The 19,962-nt window shown below is 39.1% G+C and overlaps 1 protein-coding gene across 1 annotated transcript in view; it reads left to right on the forward strand.

Annotated features, from left to right (window-relative positions):
- The window catches only part of ptprsa (protein tyrosine phosphatase receptor type Sa), a 155,880-nt gene that overhangs the window by 27,008 nt on the left and 108,910 nt on the right, over positions 1-19,962 (forward strand). The window lies entirely within an intron of this gene.

A 19,962-nucleotide genomic window follows, 5' to 3' on the forward strand; every position in this document is an offset into this window, starting at 1 on the left:
GCCTTCTCCTCACCATGATATCACACAAAAGCCTGGAGAGAATTTATTTAAATTGGCACAAAAGTACTCTTAATCTTAGTTATACACTGAAAAAAAACAAAAAACTTGTTTTTACGGTAAAAAAAATCACAGCAGTGGTTGCCAGAACTTTACCGTAATAAATATGGTGCAACTTTAATTAATATTACGGTAAAAACGTATTGGCACTGTTGATTTCACATTTAAGGTTGCCATTTTATTCCATTTTTTTCATTCAGGTTTTTCCATCAAAAGACACACTCTCCTGCCATATAATTGACAAGAAAATACATTATAAATGAAAACACATAAATTAAAGATTTTACCATTAATATTACAGGATATTTTTGTTAGGGATACAGTGTTTAGTACATCTAATAGTTAGAAAAAGTATTTTTTACAAAAGATAAATGCAAAAATTACAGTGGTGGCTTGTGTATATATATATATATATATATATATATATATATATATATATATATATATACATTACATTAAATATATATTACAGTGTATTTCACAGTGGAGTAATGTATTTTTCAAAAAACTAAACTGTAAAGAATACTGTTTTGGCTGATATATACATTTACGGTGTTTCATTGTCATTGAAACTGAATTAACTCGTTTATCATTTTACGGTCTTTTACTGTCGTGGTTTAGCAGCTTTTCGCTGTAAAATCTGCAGACATTTTTTACAGTGTATACTAATTCGATTTTTGTGATCAAAGTTCAAGGTCACTGTGAACACACACTCAAGATTTCCTCCTCTAAAACGATCAATATTTCTGTGATGTTCTGCAAAAACATTTTTCTGGCAATTATTTAGTAGCTCAGGAACAGAAGGGGAGATAGAGACCATATTTCACATAAGGTTGGGTTCTAATCAGTGTGAAGTATCCCTGTTAGAATGTGTTGCTTCTTTGTAGCAGGATTCATATTTTTGAAGCATTCTCTATCACGGCAGACTTGGTTGTAAACAGCAACTTGACTGGTTTGCGGAGGCATACAGCCACAAGGAGGTTAATCTAGTTTATTATGTTGATTGTTCAAGTGGGATTTTGTTTTCTTGCCACACGTTGATTCAGTTCAACACAAGCTGCGTGTGCCGTTTCATTTGCTGGTTTTAAATTGACTGTGAACTCCGCCCATCTGCCACAGTGAGCCGGTCAGGTTGGAGAACGCACCCACTATTACCCAGAGGGGAGTTGGGGCGTAGCGTGCCTACTGTTTGATCAGGCTGTCTGCTAATTGGCCGCTCTCTCTTGTGAAGGAGCAGGTAATGGTGAATTTTAATGGGATTCTGGATCCTGATACATGAACAGTCTGAGCAGAGATCAAGCCCAGTGAATTCCTTTTATGGGAGACGGGTTGAGAAAGAAGGGTGAATTGGGGGTGGGAGGCAGACAGAGGTGTAATGATGAGAATGGAGGGAATAAAAGTGAGCTGCAGCAAGAGGGAAGGAGAACCGGAGTGAAAAGTTAAAGGGACGGAGACCAATCAACCTTTCAACTAGTAGTGGCTCCAGGCCAGGCCTTAAGACATTCTATTTCCTGTCTTCACCTTTGCTTTCTGTTCTCCATCTACCCTTTTCTGTCTCTCTTGCACAATATCTCTACCATTATGTTCTAGGCTCTCTCCTCTATCTCTCTCTTGCATACGCCTTTCTGTCTCTACCAATCTTCTGTCTTTGTGTTTCAATGGGTTCTGCGTGTGTGTGACAGAGTGAAAGTGCAGCCTGTTGGAGTGGACTGCAGGCTAGAGGGGGATGTGTGTAGTCACGGGTGTGTATGTGTGTGATGCAGCCATTTATCAAGTGGATTTTAAGCAAACTGCAGAAGCATTTCTTAAAGGTGTGCTGGAACACGGAAAGTTAAATATTTTTGCAAATGTACAGAACTGCAGAGCATCCTACAGACTGGGCATATTATTTTTAGTCCTTCATTTCTTACAAATCCTTTAGAAGACAACAATATTTTACTTGAGCATTAAAATGCTTTTGCTGTACTGCAAAAAAATGTATATATGTATGTATATACTAGAGAAGAGGTTGAAGATTTGCCTTACATTACATTCTGATCTCCACGGTTTTAAGTGTGAGTATATTTGCAATCCAAGTAAAGAAAAAGTGAGATTTCAAGTGTGTGTGATGCAATCTGATTTCAAAATTGTTTCGGATTTTTAAAAGTCTGAGCCCAGGCTAAGACAGAGAGGAAGAGACAGTTTGAGAAAAGGAAGATGATAAGAAGAGAAAACCAGAGAGAAAATTTCTCCTCCTTGCTATTCATTTCATCAGTATTCCCTGTACATATCCAACAAGCACCAGCACAAATACACATTTAGTTTAGTGAAATATTCCCCTTGAGTCCATTCATGACCCCCTGGGTTTTTGTAACCTCTTAAAAGTACATTTTACATTCTCTCACAAACATATGGTTGTTAAAGAGAAAACTTTTCCCTCCTTAAACTTGCTTTTTGCAGATGAAAGTTTTTCTGTTTTTACATTTACATTTTTCTTTTGCATTGATTTGTCCGTGGTTTCTCTTTGTAGTGCTAATGTCGTGCTGTTATGGAGTTGAAGGGTTGAATGCTTATTTTTTTTGTGTTCATTTCAGGGAGAAAGAGGTGAGTCCAGGGCATCAGACCAGCTGTATGAAAAATTAATAAGACACATAGTGAAACATGAGCGGGTGTATGTGTGTGTGCGCGCATGTGTGTGTGTGTATAAGACAGTTTCTGATGCGTGTGCAAGTATGCATGGTTGACAGCCGGTGTGTGACAGTGTTTGTGGTGTGTTTAAGTCTAATAGTGTGTTTGTTTGTGTGTATGCGTGAGTGTGATTGTGTGTGTGTGTGTGTGTGTGTGTGTGTGTGTGTGTGTGGGAGAAAGAGGAAGGCAGAAAGTTAGAGAAATAGAGCCAGCAGGCAGGCTGTGACTGCCCTGTAATGAGACAGTGAAGAATAAGCTTGGCAGTATCAGCAACAGATCTGGCTGTTCTTCCTCTTCCTGTCTGCCTGCCTCTGAGGTGACCTTTGCCCTCTTCCCCTAGTCTCATACACCTATAGTGAGAGCAAGAAAGATAGGGGAAAATGTAGAAAACAAAGACAGGAAGGTGAGAAGAAATTAAACACTAGCAGTAGTGTCATCAAGAAATAAGTGAAGGGTTCATTGGAATGTTTTCAAGTTTAGGAATATGCTTTAATTTCAATATACTGGAAAAATGCTTTGACTGTGTTACATTTAAGTGCAATCTGGTGTTGAATCTTTGGCTGCGACTAACGATTATTTTAATAATCGATTAACCTGACGATAATTTTTTCGATTAATTGATAAATCTCATTCAAAATAATACAAAAAAGCATTAATTTCCAACCCTGTATTCCAAAAACAGAACTGATAAAAATGTAACATGATTAACGTTAGAAGTTGTTCTCTACTTCTCTACTCGACGCATTTTAATCGCACTTATTTTTGCACCGTGGAACGTTTCTCACTGGATGAGTTTCAGGCGGACCGATGATACTGGAGCACCAACTAGTGTTCATGAGTTCAGACAACAACAAACCATGCTGATGAGACGCTTTGGTTGGCCCCGTGGATGATGGAACATTTTGTTACAAAAAAACAACGGATGGAATCGTCGATAAGAGCATGGTTGTGTTGCTATGCAACAAGGAATTTGCATATCACATCCAGCCTCAAGTATCACCTCAATGCACAACATATAGCAGCTAGCGTCTAAATATGCTATTGCTACACTTGATGGCAAAATTTGCACTGGTCTGTTGGACTTAAACAAAAATAAACAATATTTTTGTCGCTTAAGCTTATGTATTCAGTCATTATTCAATGGTATACTAAAAATCCATGTGAAAAAAATTACTTCTCACTGTTCTCAGGTCAAATATTTATATGCGATTAAAATGCGATTCATTTCGATTAATCAATTACAAAGCCTCTAATTAATTCGATTAATTTTTTTAATCGTGTCCCGGCCCTAATAATAATACATTTTATTTATAGAGTGCTTTACATGGTACTCAAAGACACTTTACAGTTAAAACTCAGTGAAGACATAGAACTACAGGACTAAGCATGTGGAGAGATAGTCTTCCTCACTGAACGTTGGCTATAGCTTCATATCTTATCTTGCACCGTTGATGCAAAAAACATAAAACATCTCTGGAGACTTCATGAAACGTTGACTTCTTCCACATCGCAGTGCTTCTTTTGCATCTTGGCTGCAGGTGTTCTGCTCGTATCCCCTCCAAAGTTTCCGTTTTTTGTCTCCTAGCCAGTACAGCCGTGCTTAAAATGTTTATACTTCTATGCCAGTTGGATGAAAGAGTCCTCAAAATGACACGTACATAGATGTCTGAATAATAGAGTGAAAAGAAAATAAGGCATGACTCTCTTAACGGAGCCAGAGACCTTGACTTACCTCATATGACCGAGTCCAGACTGAACTACTCTCTCAGTTGTTTTTGCCAACTGCTTATCTGTAGCTCGTCCCTGACAAACAAGTCAATTCTCATTCCCAAGCAGCTCTCACCGCCTCCACCAGTAAATAATATATTTGTTTAGTGCTGTTAAGATCTACACCCACTGGCGCAGGTTACCTGCTCTCAGTGATCCCATTCTTGCATGAGGCACCTGTTATCTGCTAGTCAGTGCAAGCCTTATTTTCAAATGCTCTCAAGCCACATGCTTTCTCTTTTTATGCACAGTCACAATAACTAGCCTTTCAGTTTGTTTTCTTTCAGCAGTTATTATTTGGCTCTTACTTTTTAGTAGGATTATGTTGGCAGCAATTTCCTTGTTTTGTTCTGTAATGGTGCTTATGAGGTGCAACTTCGTGCTGTGTTAGGATTCTGCTGTTATTGGTATATAGTAGAGGTGAGGCTTGGCACAAACAACAAATCAATAAGTGATTGTTGACCACATGGATGCCACTCCTGCCACTCATTTGTCATTGGAGGCTTAAGAAGTTTTTTGTCTTTTATTCCAAAATAATCCCTTTGCTGTCCTGCAGTGATTTCGGAACTTCCTTTTCACTCTTGGATGATATCTCTCTACCTACCTTTCACCTTTTCCTCCTCGTGCCATACTTCATACCTCCATTTTGGCATTTGTATGCCTGCCAGACTATTGCCAGCCTTCTATCTTTCTCACTCCGTCTTTCTCTCTTGTCAAAAAAGTTCCCTCCAGCGGAAATTCACTCAGATGAGAGTTTATGGCCTTTGAATCCTTTGATCCTCGGAACCTGTAATGCAATAATCATGTGTGATTGAAGGATGAGGAAGAGGGACACAAGCTGAGTGGTAGCAAGGAAGATAAAGGTGAAAGAGGGAGAGAGAAAAGAGGTGGTGCAGATGGAGCGGGATAAGTGGAAGGAGCTTGCCTCTAGCCAGGGTTGGCTAGCTCCTGAATCACCGCCATCAATTTCATATAATTCCTCCTCAAGTAGAGCAACCCTGGCCACCCTAGACATCTGGCCAGCCTAGACATCTGGCCACAGCCAATACAAGACACTGAGGTAGAGTAAAAAGGAGGAAAAAAGGGAGAGATGAAGAGGCAAGGAGTAGGAGAAGGAGGTGCGAGCAGAAAAGGAATTAGGAGTTTGGTGATTGGTTTACTTCTGGCTAGAAAGTTGAGATAATGGATCCTTTGTCGCAGGAGCGAGTTGACCTGGAGACTGAATTGAAAGATCAGTGTCTCTGAGACACTTTGACAACGATAAGCACTCACAGGGCTGATTGTCTTGGTGATTCACCCTGTGGAGGTGGGAACCCTTATGTTTCCTCCCATATCAGGTCATTTTCATAATCTCTTCCTTAATGACAAACTGAAAGTGGCAAGGCGGAATTGTTTCGTCTTTTTTTATTTCTACCTATGAAACAGCCATTTCCACCTTCCATGTGTAGAGCCCCAAATATGACAAATGTAATGTCGACTTATCTGATGGGTATAAAAAATGTATATCAAATTTTAGGCACAGTGTGTTAAATAGATTGCCTTTGCCTCCACTCAATAAAACATAAAATGAATCAACAACTTACTGTTAGATGTCCAAAAATATCAAATCAAATGTTTTTAACTTTAACATTTAACTTTAAATCAAATTAGTAGTCAGTTTTTCTGCAACAATGCCTTTCGTTATATTTCATTAAATTATTATTATTTCATTAAGTATTTTGGTCCCATATGATTTTGCTGATGACTGAGAAAATGTCTGCAGCTACTGCTGTTCTATGTGTAGATCAGGGATGGGCAACTGGAGGCCCGGGGGCCACATACGGCCCACACCCTCACTTGAAATGGCCCTCAGTACAACTACATGCATTTGAGCATGAAATCTTAAAAGTGCAGTGTAAAAATGCACAAAATTACTTCTTGCAATTAATGTTGGTCTGCTGTTCTTGCACTGAAAAAATAAATCACAGTAAGTGGTTATTTTTTATTTGCTTCAAACCTTTTGTATTCCTATTTATACTGTGATACGTTCATTTGAGCATGAAATATGTTAAGTTACTGCACTGTAAACATATTTAAAACTGCAGTTTCATCATATCTGGTTAAGTGCACGGTCCTATATGTGGCCCTGTGGTAGTGACGATGAAAAATTGTGGCCCCCTGCAGCATTGAAGTTGCCCATCCGTGGTGTAGATGAACATTTAATGTGCAATTGGAGGATCAGTGCAGATTCACTTGCCGCAATAGTTTCTGATTAACCTGATTTAACTAAAAACAAAACAAAAAACACTGATAATAAATATTGCATTATGGAACAGAATATATTTTACATATTTACATGTTTAATAAGCATGTGGAATTTAAAAAAAATATATAGATGCAATATCGATGCAATAACAATGCGCAGGAATCGAATAAACAATCCAAACTCTACCAGGATAGTGTAGGTGCTCCACACTAAGGTAAGGAATGGGAGTTGGGAAGTCGAGTTGGTTCCTGTGGAAACGGTGTGAGTGACGACCTTTGGAGCGGCCCTTCTCATGCATAAAGAAGACCAAAGGGATGTAGCCTGGACCACCAGATTCATGCATATACATTAGCCCCCAGCCCAGGTGACTGAAGTCATACAACGTGGAGGTTGTGCTGGGGGCCCTGCAGGATAGACAGAGTTAACTCACAGTCCTGCATGCTTCACAAGTGCTGCGCCGACGCTTCCAGGATGGAAAGCAGGATGGAGGGATAGTATAAGTGTATTAAGTCTCAAACTAGGGATACAGCTAGGGTTGTCACGATACTAAACTTTTCAACTCGATACAGATACTCAGGAAAATATTCGATACTCTATACCATTTTCGATACCACAAGGAACAAATTATCATAAATATCATAAACAATAACAATTACAACAATATTTTGAGGTTGTATGCTGTGCACAATATTAGGCAAGCTTGATAAAAAAATGACAATAACTTAACTTAAGTGTTCCTTCCTTGGCTATGCTTTACACACATAACAATAAAGTAAATCGATACTTTTGAAAATGAGTATAGTATCCAGATACAACATTTTAGTATTGATACTTTTTTGAGTATCGATACTTTTGACAACCCTAGATACAACCCAATCCATGCACCTGCACTTTAGTTATCATTTTGCAGATTTTTTGTCACAAGATTGTTGGTCGCAGAGTCATTCATGGCTCCCAGTTGCACTAAGGAGCAGAGAATTTTATTTATTTTTAAAAGATCTGGTTTGTGCAAACGCTTTATTTTTTGGCAAAATAATGAATAACAAATGTAGAATAAAGTGATTTTGTTCTTATTTTGCCATTTTAAGCTTAGATGTGGTTATTTCCTCCAGATGGAAGTGTTTGTCACACATGATTTCTTCATGGACCATCTTAAAGTTAAAACTCCAGCTTTATTTTCTGATTTATCAGTTCATGACTGTGATAAATTGTGTCTTTTTTGTAATATGTTAAAGAAAATATGTTTTCTAAAAGCCTCAGGCGGTTGTGGGGTTCAGAGGGTTAATTTTATGAATAATTTCAGAGCATTGCAGTTCTCAGTGAGATGTAAGGTGAAGTTATTAGAGTGAACAGAGAACAAGAAGGAAATAGCAGTCAGAGAGAGGCCAGGTGGAAGATGCTATCCAGGACTTCTTGGTGATTACAAAGCTTGTGTTCTGGAGTGCAGCCCAGATCCTACTGGATTTAACCACAGCTGTTCATATTTAAAGAACATTGTGCTCTTTGGCCTCTAAAGGGCAACGTCACTTCCAACATGTGTTGCTCTATAGCCTCTGTCTTTCCCTTCTGTTCACAAAAGCATACACCCACATTTTCTGTCACATCTTTCCATTGAAATACACAGAGTTCAGTTTAATCATCACTTCTCTGTGCGGAAGGGAGCATCGATGGGTTGCTACAAGGGGAAATTGTTTTTTTCTCTGTTGGTACTCTCTGTATTTTTCCTTTCCTTTTCTTTCTGTTTATTTATCATTCACCAATTTATCTGTCAAATACTGCTTTACAACAGGAAATGGTGGTGAAATTGCAGCTGAGGTCTTGTGTTGTCCACTTTTCCCTCATAACGGTTACCTTATCAGCATATCCTCAACCTCTCCCTCTTGTCATCTTTTTACGTGACTTCTTTAACCAGCGCTCCACCTCTTCTGTCCCTGGTGAAGGCCCACCTCCTTTGGGACCCTCATTGCTAATAGATATACTGCCCTACAAAGCCTTACTTTAAAACTACATTTTAGGTGTTTTAGATTTCAATTTTGCTTTATTTCAGATAAATAATTATATAAAAACCACAAAATCCAACTCAAAACCAAGCAGTAATTGCACTTACCACAGTCTGCTTTGGATATATATACTAATTTAAACATAAAAATAATAATAGAAATTATAAGTTTATTTGAAAGGGAAAATGTTATCTAGATAGTGATGAAGTAAACAAGTGAGATAAAATTATATTAAGAATAAACATTTCTTTATAATATTTCTAAAATACACACATCTTTGAATAGAGTTGTTAAACACTTTTTCATACACTGATAACAAAATCCATTTGAAAATGTTTATTCACTGAAAAACAAAATATAGAAGCTGAAAGAAGACAAAAACGTTGTAGTTACTGCACTCTGTTTTTGCATTACTATTAGAACCTTTTACAGCAAAACCAGAGAGCAGGAACTACATTTTTAGTGTCAAAGGTCAAATAAATCGTCACGATTTTTGAGCAGAAAAATTAAATCATCAATACATGTATAAATAAGTGTCATATCACTTACCTACCTATAACACATTTGGCTGGCCAGTTAAACAAAACATTAAAAAAACTTTAAAGCAGTTTTTCTCAGTTTTACCCTTCAGATAGTTACTGCAGTTAGACTTTGTAAAGCAGTACATATAAGCAACGGCCTTCACTTTTTCCAGCCACTGCATGTTCACAATTGTCTCACCAAAGGTACTAATGGCCTACCTAGACAGCAACCTCACGCCCCAGCTACACACACATCTCTCTACAACTCTCTCCGAACCCTTTTGCAATTACTTTCTGACTTTGTTTTCAGGTTTCGGTATTTGTTTGGGTTAGATTAGTCACTTTGGCAGAAATGGCACGGTGCAGCAGCTCAGCCTTCTCAACCTGCCGTTGTTTTGGCCCACAGTTGTTTGGGAAGCTTAGAGAGGCCTTTGTCCCACATGTCAGGAGCACCACGTCTTGATTCTCACACACACATATGCCCTGTTCACCTCCCGTTACAGCAGCGGCTTCGGCATTCGGTCTACCATATGAAAAAAATACACGTTAACTTTTTCCACACAAGGCCGCCCTAAATAGATCCCCACAGAGGAGGCACTGCCGACGAATGGTGATGAGTTGGAAAATATTGACACAAGTGTAGAGGAGCATTCTCAGTTATCATGCAGGCTGTTTAAACGATGAATTCTAAAACTTACTTTGCAGTTGAAAGGCTTCCTATGACTTCATTGCCAAACTTATGGAAGATGCTGCGCCTCAGTGAGCCGTCAGAGCCCCCCCCCCCCCCCCAGAACACTTTCTCATCAATGTCATCATTAATTAGGTATGACATAAAGTTATGCTGCCTAGTTACATCGCCTGGCAGGATCCAAGCCACTTTAGTTATTTTTTTAAAAGTTCTATGAAATAAGTTGAGAAGTTTTGGCTCTCATGTAGCTCCTATTTTTCCCCACACACTGCAGGGGGAAAATCCCTGAAGATAACATGTCTCACTACCACACATTGGCTCAGTCACAGTAGTTTCATTATCAACACGTTTCATTTTGCGGATGGGAAGCGATAATTAAATGTGAAATGTATAACACTGCTGACTTCAGAGGAGCACAGGACATGCATTTAGGGTAATACATAATAATGTTCAGTTCGATTCACACTATCAGAGAGGAATTCATTTAATGTTTTTGAGGCTGAATTGGACTGCATTATATTGAAAGGTTTTTCAAATATTTCGTCCACCACATTTACATAAATGAGAGGGGCAGAATCGTAGAAACACCTTTTGATATTATACACCCCAGTACAAAACTATCACCCACTTTGACTTTGATAATAATCATAAAGTAAAACAATTACCTTCTGACAGTGTAAAAAAAGAACTCTCTTGAGTCCCCTATTGTGCCAGTGTGATCAAATCACGATTTCCTCATGAGGTCACAACATATAAATGAAGCAATATCGATTCCTGCTGCCAACTTCCCTCTCGAGCCTGACTTGAAACCTCATGCCAGTTTGGTGATGATTTGCCATTTAAAATCAGTGATATGGTCAAATATTTATTTGAAACCTCTATCCACATTTGCAACATTTAAAATGATTCACTGATTAAAAAAAACATATTTTTTTTTACATTCTGACTTTCTTTGTGTGTTTTTTTGTGTTCAAAATGTTGATCTAGTAAGCCAAATTGAAAAAATAATTATACAGTCAACTAGGTGAGGTTGTGCTGAAAAAATCATACCAGCATTGCATTGTAAACATTTTCCAAAGTAGTGTATAGAGGCAGAATAAAAAGTCAAAGAGTTGGAGTACATTCCATTGTACAAGTACCTAAAGTGTATTTTTGTATATAATATGCCATTAGACATTGAACATACTGTTCCTGTTACTATGGCTGCTTTGAAGTAAGGCATAGTTAAGTGCTCCGATGTTCTTGTACATATTTCCATAGTGATTTTCATGAAAAACCAACCTTGACAGCAACATTTCCAGAGTGGCGTATGCATGAAAGAGGCTATACATTCCATTCAGCAGAATATAGCAGAGCTCTTCTTGTGTCTTGTGTGGCTTACATTACATGATACAACTCTTAAATCTCTCACAATTAAACAACAGAAGTCCATTTTTTAGAGGCTTGTACAGCAGAGTTGCCACCCACACTGTGTGATAAACCAACATCAGGTTTCAAGGTGCCCACTGCGCCTCCACACACAGTCCCACCCCCCCCACCCCCAAACACATGTGCATGCATACTTACAGGAACACGCACACACACTCAGAGCCACCCACCACTAAACCAGACCTGACTGGTTGACGTTTCTCTACGGTGAAGCATTTCCTTTAATGGCCCCGGCCTCATCCCCTGTCTCCCCAGGAGTTCGCCTGTCTTACCCCAGACGCCTCAGGAGCCTGACAAGACAGGGGAGAGAGAAAGAGAGAGGGAGAGAGAGAGGGAACTCGATAAACTTCCACCGGTTGAGGCGGATAAACAGAATTTTTTTTCCCTTTTATGTTTTTTTCCCTCCACCTCTTCTCCTCGCCAGCAGGGGATCTTTGGAGCTGTCCTAGACAATTACTCCTCTTTCTTGTCTGCGCTGTGTCTATCTCGATGGCTCACCACATCAGGGAAACGGCCTGTATTATATGTTTTTCCATCAAACACTGGACCCTGGCTTCTGGCATTTACAATTATAGATACTGCAAGGACAGCATGTCAGTCATAGGAGAGCCTTCTGATCGGGTGAAACACATGGGCTTGGTAATAAAAGACACTGTGAGAAAAATAATGATGAGAAGCTATCTTGCATTTTTCTGCAATATGTGTGTGACAGTCTTCATTGCAGCTTCCTTCGGTTCATGAGTTGTAATCTCGATTATTGATTCAAGGAATGATGAGGCAGTTAAGGCATTCTGTGCTTTGTCAAAGTAGTACAAAAGGGACACGTCACGAGTCACATAAGGTTCATATTACACTGGTTTAGTGACAAATACCTTATATATATATATATATATATATATATATATATATATAAACTAGTGGTACTACCACCTTATAAAGTCCATACAAGGTAAAGCATGTTAAGATTGTAACTCATATACAACAACTCCCTTACTTACTACTAATAACCAATAATTCTAAAGTTATTGAGCAAAAACTCTTAGTTAATGGCTTACTGGTTGTATAATAAGGCCATGCAGAATAAGGCATTAATAAGTACTTAATAATGACTAATTGAGAGTCAATATGTTACTAATTTGCTTGCTAAGAAGCAACTTATTAATCTTGACTATGTGTACCTTTATATAAAGTGTTACCATATATTGTATAATTTCAAGAAGTAAGCAATTATTCAGTTTATAATATTATTAAGATTAAAAAAATGTTAAAAAAACGTTAGAAGCTATTCAAATGCCACATGCAACAGACAAAAAACTCATTGACAATTCATTTAAATTATTTGAAAAGCCTTATGTTCTCAAAATATAGCAGCCTCTGGAGTTAAACGGATAAAACCAAGTCCTTTCTTTGCCCATAATGGACAGGAAATTATGCCCTACCATTACCCAGCTCAGCCTGGGGGTAAACTGATGTTTCCTGCCTCGTGCTACAAACAAGCTTTTCTTTACTTGTTTTGGTTCCTGGTACCTGCCAGTACTTCTTTGACAAAACTGTGGTGGTAGTTTCTACCTGTGACGGTTGTTGCCATTTGTCCTCCACCTCTTGGCTGCAATCACTGTCTTTCTTTGGCAAACAAGCTGTCTACTCTCTGTTTAGCTCCGTGCTGATGATAGCTTTATGAATGTGGCCTAATATGGGGATGTGTTCAGTATTGGAGGTCGTGTGGAACGTGTTTGCAATCAGCCGACAGTCAGACCAGTCAGTTTGAATGCCAGACTAGAGTTCTTGTCACTCACATGTACACATATTCGCATTTTGAATATAGGGTTGAACTGCAAGAGTCATGGACAGGTCACTCATTCCAGAGCACATAGATTCTAAAACCCCCATATTCCTTACAAAAATAGTCCAGAATAGATTTTTTTTATTATTCTCTCTCAGCTTTAGAGACCTACAGGGCATAGAGTCAACCAACAGTTACCTTGAATTCTAAAGTAAACTGTGAGATGCATATAAAACTCCAACAAGAAAAAATAAAGCAAATAGATGGTTCGCCCTGAGGGGTCTTTATATGCTCACAAAGCTGACCCAACAAACTCATTTTGCAGAGCAATAAGCAAACTTCTGCCTTACTTTCAATGTCCCTCACACTTATTTCAATCTTTCTGTCTCTCTCTTCCTTTGTCACTCTTTCCTCTGCCTCTCTTCTGTTCTTTCAGACTATTTCTCTCGGGTTGTATTTCGGAGATTTGGATGTAAATGTTGCCCTTGGTGGCTAGATGTGCTAGGTGTGAAGAATACCAATGGGACATCAGACGTCTTTCCGGGAACAGAGCAGGGGGGTAGAGGTTGAGTGCTCGCTGTATAATAACCATTATTCAGCTGAGATGGCTATCCAGAGAGGGCTATCGGTGCCGGGGCCAGAGACACTGTGATTAGATTTCCCCAGTGTTGCTATTCTTCTTTGTCCCTGGCTCTTTCTGTGTCACTGTTCCCCTGTCTTCTTTTGTATATTTCTCAAACAATTCAACAGGAAGTTGCTATAGATTTCAGGGAATGTGATGGAAAGATGCATTCAAGATAGGAAAATGACAGATATTTCTTATGCTTCTATTCAGTTTGGTTTGAGAATATACATTTGGCAGCCTTGCCATCTGTCAGCCACAGACAAGAAAGCTGCTAAGTGAAACAGACTAGGGTGCTGTTTGTATAGAATAAAGAGCAGAAGCTTACACCTGGTTTCACACATTTTTTTCCAATAGCTGGTGGCTTTTAGGTGTTCACAAGAAGTGCAAAAACAGATTGTTCTATTCCACAACATAAAGAATAGAATCTGGTTTTAAATGTACCCTGAGTCAGGAAACGTTTAGCCTAATAGCATATATGGTCATTGGAATGAGAACTATGTGATCCATATGTGATTTATGAAGCAACCTTGTTGACTCAACTATTATGGTAGCTAAGGCCCAACCCAAGTGCGATATTTGAGACCAGTTCAGAATTTAGAGGGAAGAAATTCACAGCATTTTTAGAATTGAATAAAAAAATAAACCTTGTGGACCAATTTTGCAATGACATGAGCTCATCAGAAATCTGCATGTATCCCAGTCCTTACTGCCTTACTGTTTGCTGACGCTTTTTAATGAGTTAACATTTCGTTAGTGATCTGTCAACAAACTGTGGAAATGATTTCTTAAAACTATTAAGTCTTGGGCTATTTTGTCCAATTGGAATCCTTTCCATCCTGCCTGTATACACCACTTTAAAAAAGTGTTTAAATGCCATGTTGTTATAATTTTTTTCAGCACAACCTCACCTATATGACCTGATAATTGTTTTTTCATCCTGACTTACTTGATCAACATTTTGAACCCAAAAGAAACAGAAAAACGAGCATAAAATGTGATTTTGAATCAGTTTTAAAAAAAACTTCCAAATCACAATCATGCTCAATGGAGGATTTTGAATGTTGCAAATGTGAACAAAGGTTGCAAATATAACATATAAGAGGGTTACATCCAGTTCTATAATTTTATACAAATATATTTGACCTTGTCTCCAGTTTTACTTGGTATATCATCATCAAACTGAAACTGGCACTTCTTTAGAGGTAAATTTATGATGCTGCTTTGTTTTTGGTGACTTTTGGTGACTCCAGAGGGTTAATCACTTCAAGCATCATTTTCTGCATCATATATTCCATATCTTGCCTCACAGCAAGAGGGTTGCTGGTTCGACTCTGGCCTCCTGGCGACCTGTCCAGGGTGTAACCTGCTTCTCGCCCAATGTCAGCTGGGATCGGCTCCAGTGCAGATAAGCGGTTAAGGATAATGAATGAATAGTTTTCATATCAGTGCATATTGGACAACATATGAATATACCAATATAGCAAATAATATCGGTGGGCAGATATATTGTTCTTGCTTTAATGGTGCCAGGTGCTGAAACTATCCTATATGCTTATCATGGATGGGGCCTTAGCCATCTTCTAGTTGGTGCTTTAAATGTGTGCATGCTTCCAGTAGATATGGCAGCATTTGCCAAATACATACACCCACTGACCATTCATGCACACATGCATTCTAGAAAATAAACCTTCAAAAATACCCTTGTAAACCAGTTGTACTACACAACATCCCTCTTAACACAAGCACTCTTCTCTTTTCTCTGACCTTCCCGTTTGATGTGAACAGTTGTGTGTGTGTTGTAGGTGCAGATGAAACTGCCCATTAGTTAAACATCTATTTATATGGGTGTGAAAGAGTGCGTTCCATCAGTATTCTTCTTCCTCTTTCACTATATTTATCATCCTCTCTATCTGCAGCTTCTACTCTTTCTGTATCTCTTGCTCTTCTCACCCTGTCTCTCCTCTCTGTGGTATTAATGCACAGACCTGCTTAAAGCCTGTGTCTCTATGCTGTGGCGCTGGGTAATCAGTTAACCTGATTACGCTGCTGATGAAATTAAATCATTTCAGTAAGTGAAAATAATAATATGAGTAATGGGTGCGGGGGACGCTGGAGCACCCCACGGCATTTGCTGCACTCCCAGCCAGTCGGGTTTTACCTCTCTGCCTTTCTCTCTCGCTTTATCTCTCTCCTCTCCGGGAGATAATTGATGGCTCAGAAGAAGCACCTTTAAAGCCACTGTGTCAGAGATTTTGACATCAGATAAAAATAGATGACGTGCAGTATAATAATATAAAGATCCTGACCAACGCTCAGGACTAATGCTACTCTTAGTGATTCAGTTGCCGGTTTCTCTTTGTGTCAGTCAATGGGGGGGCAAAGGCCTAGAACTGGCGAGTAAAGTGCTCGTTGAGTTGCGAATAGTTTCGGTGTATAATTAATTTTAATAACGGAGTATTACATTGTATTTGCTGGTGAATATTAGGTTATTATGGTATAAGGTTCCGGTGTTCCGGTCCGGACCATTCAAGCATAGCCTAAGTATACTGTATGTTGGAAATGGAAAATGTGCCCATTAAATGTTTCAGCACAAAGCCCTTTTGTATAACACTGTAGAACTCAATATGTGCATTTATGACCATACCAGACTTAGATTTTTTTCTATAAAAAAAAGAGATTTGGTAGCAGTGAATCACTGGGAATGGGATTAGTCAGGATAGTTAAATGAGTCTAAAGGACGGACCTTTTAAGAGGGCCACACTTAGCATGATAGAAAGCAGAACGCAACAGCAGGCATGAGTCTGCAGATTAACAGCCGGGCAGTGGCTAAGCTAACCAGAGGCTGATTAAAGGCTTTGCACCTGTCACTTGTGTAATGATATTAAATGGTGAAGCGAAATTAAAGACAATTATGGATAATGATGGCACTCAAGCCAACCCTGAAAAAAACAAAGACAATGACAAAAATCACAATTGAGAAAAGGTCAACTGAAGCCTGTAAGAGGCTGGGCATTTGAGTCATGCTGAGCACGCCAGCTGTTGCCTGAACGGTTTGCCATTACAGTAATCCTGGGTTACCATTCTCTTCTTGCATGACTCGAACGCTTTCCAAACTACGGTTATTGTGTGATAATAAATGCATTCTTCACTGTTGAAAACATGTTTGTGGGTATAACATTTTTAGTCTGATTAACTTCAGAATGGTCTCAGTGGTGTTTGTGAAAAGTCCTTTGTCATTGCTGCCCAAGTGCTACACATCACAGCAGTTTAGAGCTTCCAAAATGCAAAGTGTATGAGCACTGACCAATTTATGAATCAGTGGGATGCATCAAAATTGGTTTTGTGGCACTTTAAAAAAAACAATGTGGCCCAACAAAGGGGACTGGTAGCATGCTGCTAAGATTAAGATTGTCTGTCTAAGCCCCCCACCTTGTCTTATGAAAGAAGTATACCTGTGGAGTAGTCAAAGTTTTTTTCTTTTGTAATCCGATGGTTGAGGCTATTTTGGAAGATGATAATGACATAAGAGTTAATAAGATAGTTTGATTGAGTAATTATATTTTAGCTTTAGCACAGGGGTCTCAAACTCAAATTACCTGGGGGCCACTGGAGGCAGTATCAAAATTACTAAAAAAAAGACACAAAATTACAAAAAAGACACAAAATACTGAAAATACATTCAATTACTTAAAAAAGACACAAAATTACAAGAAATTACAAAAAAATACACAGAATTACCAAAAAAGACACAAAATGACCAAAAAGACAGAAAAAACGAAATTACTTAAAAAAGAAACAAAATGACCAGAAAGACACAGATTTACCAAAAAAGACACAAAATTATTAAAAAAAGACACAAAATTATTAATAAAGACAAAATTACCAAAAAAAAGTAACACACACAACACGGTAAAGTGCCATTCATATAAAACTCACATTAAACTTTCATATCAAGGTGGGGGCCGCAATTGGCCCGCGGGCCGCGAGTTTGAGACCCCTGCTTTAGCACTTATACCGTGATGAAGAAAAAAACATTGTGAGTGAATGCTTGCATCTGTGAGATGGAAAAAATAAATTCAAAAGTGATAAGGTACTTTGAGAATTATGGCACAATGAAGGGTGTAACTGCAGCATGTGTCTCATGGCCCTGTAGTAGGATGATTGTTGGCTTAAGTGACAAAGGTTGCTCTTGGCAGAGTAAACAGCGACGTTGTCATTGACCAATAGTGCACGAGTGTTGATTCTATTTGGCCTGCCAAGACTTGTCATCCCAGAGAACCCCCAGTACACATCATAGAAATGCAATTGCTACGCCATTATGGGCGACTGGCCCTTTGGGAATTCTAGGATACTATCAGCCCATGTCATTGGTTTGCCTTCTCCTCAGTGAGGATGGCTAACCCTGAAGTAACACTCCCTCGATGAGTGATCTATTTATTTTTGCATGGCCGCCTTTATCGACAGAGCCTGTAAGCTTCAGGGGGAAAAGATGGTATCAGATTCTATTCCTGGGGAAGTAAGCAACCAGCATACATGCCATTTATTCAGGAACGGCTGCCGGTGCAGTATCAGGTCAGAACAGCTGTAATGATAGCATCATCTCTCCATGAATCCACCATCCCTGCTTCTTGTTTACAGCTGTTTTGGTCGGGTTGTTTGTTTGCCCACCTTTTTTCTCTCCTCCCTCGCTCCTTGAGGCAGATTCCCTCTGTCAATTGCCTAATTTCATTAGTCTCAAATCCACTTACTGTGCGTATGTTTTCAGCTTCATTAATGTAGTCTGTGCAGGCCTCTGTCTTCTGTTTTCATACCATGGAAGCAATGTTAATGTGATGCGAAGCCCAGATAGGGCTCGGCAACATCAAATACATCAGAAAGCAGATCCAGAACACCCAGAGTGCAGGCCAGACCTACCTTTCACAGACAGAACTAGCTAGAGGGCTACCAGAATGCAGCACCTTTTATGGCATCTTATACATAGATCATTGATGACACACACAAGAGGGAGTATGTGAGAATGTATTGCTTTGACTTGTTCTGAAGTTTCTAAAGTGAAGCGTAGGCTTGCTGTTGCTTTTCTAAGCTTCAGGGGAACTCTGTATAAAGAGATTATACACGGTGATCATTAATAATCAATGGAGAGGATACAGCACAGAGCCTAAAACAGTGTAAACGCCTGTACTTCTCTGAATCTAGCATTGAAATATTCATGTGTTCTGTTGATGTCAGCCTGAGTTAGTAACCTGTCTGGACTTAGTTTTGGGGCCTCCTGCTCTTCTCCCATATGTCATTTATTTTCCAAGATTCTATTTTTTCAAAATGTGAACAAAATCAATATGGACTCATGGCTCTCGATGCATAAAACAACACACAGAATAAAATATTAGGGTTAATTCATTATGTAAGCAATGTCAAATATGAAATACATGAATATATATTGCCATCCTTTTAACATGAAAAACCTGACTGTCATGACTCAAGATTTTTCTTTTTCTATCATGATGTCATTGCTCACAGTCCCATTTGTGTAAAATGGAAAATGTAATATGGAATCCATGTCCAGACAGACCAAGCCTGCTTTTAGATTATGTCACTCGCAAACTCAATTTGGTCTGTCCAAATTTCCTTCAATTTAGTGCTCCGCGGGTGTCAACGACACCCATGTGATGTCTGCGGAGTGGACATGAGGTCACTGACTCTCGGGATGAACAGTGACCCCCGCTGTGCCACTGGCCACATCTGAGTCAGTCAATCTCCTCTGAGTTGCGATGTGTCCCTGGGCTTCTGATGCATATTACAGCTCAGGGTGCTTTCCCCTTCGGCTCTCATCATCTAAGGATGAGTCACGGCTCTGGCTCCAGTCGGGCCAGATGTCAAGTGATTTGACCCATGGGACTAATTGCCCCAAGAGATCAAGAAGTCTGCAGAAGGAGAACAATGACCATAGAGCACACTACGCTGTCAACTCTTAACGGTGAAATAATTGCTCAATCATGGCTGAGTATTAGCTGCTATGATATGACAGCCTTTGCTGGCCGGTGTAGCAATATTTACAGTCAAGGAGGCTTAAATCTGAGTCTAATACACAACCCGAGCACCTTTAAGGCCAGAGTGAAGTCTAACCGATTGGTTTTCAGTCCTGGACTGTTGGTGGTTATTATGTGTCTGAACCAAGTAGTGG

This window comes from Centropristis striata, chromosome 9 (assembly GCF_030273125.1).
Source record: "Centropristis striata isolate RG_2023a ecotype Rhode Island chromosome 9, C.striata_1.0, whole genome shotgun sequence".
NCBI classification, from domain to species: domain Eukaryota; kingdom Metazoa; phylum Chordata; class Actinopteri; order Perciformes; family Serranidae; genus Centropristis; species Centropristis striata.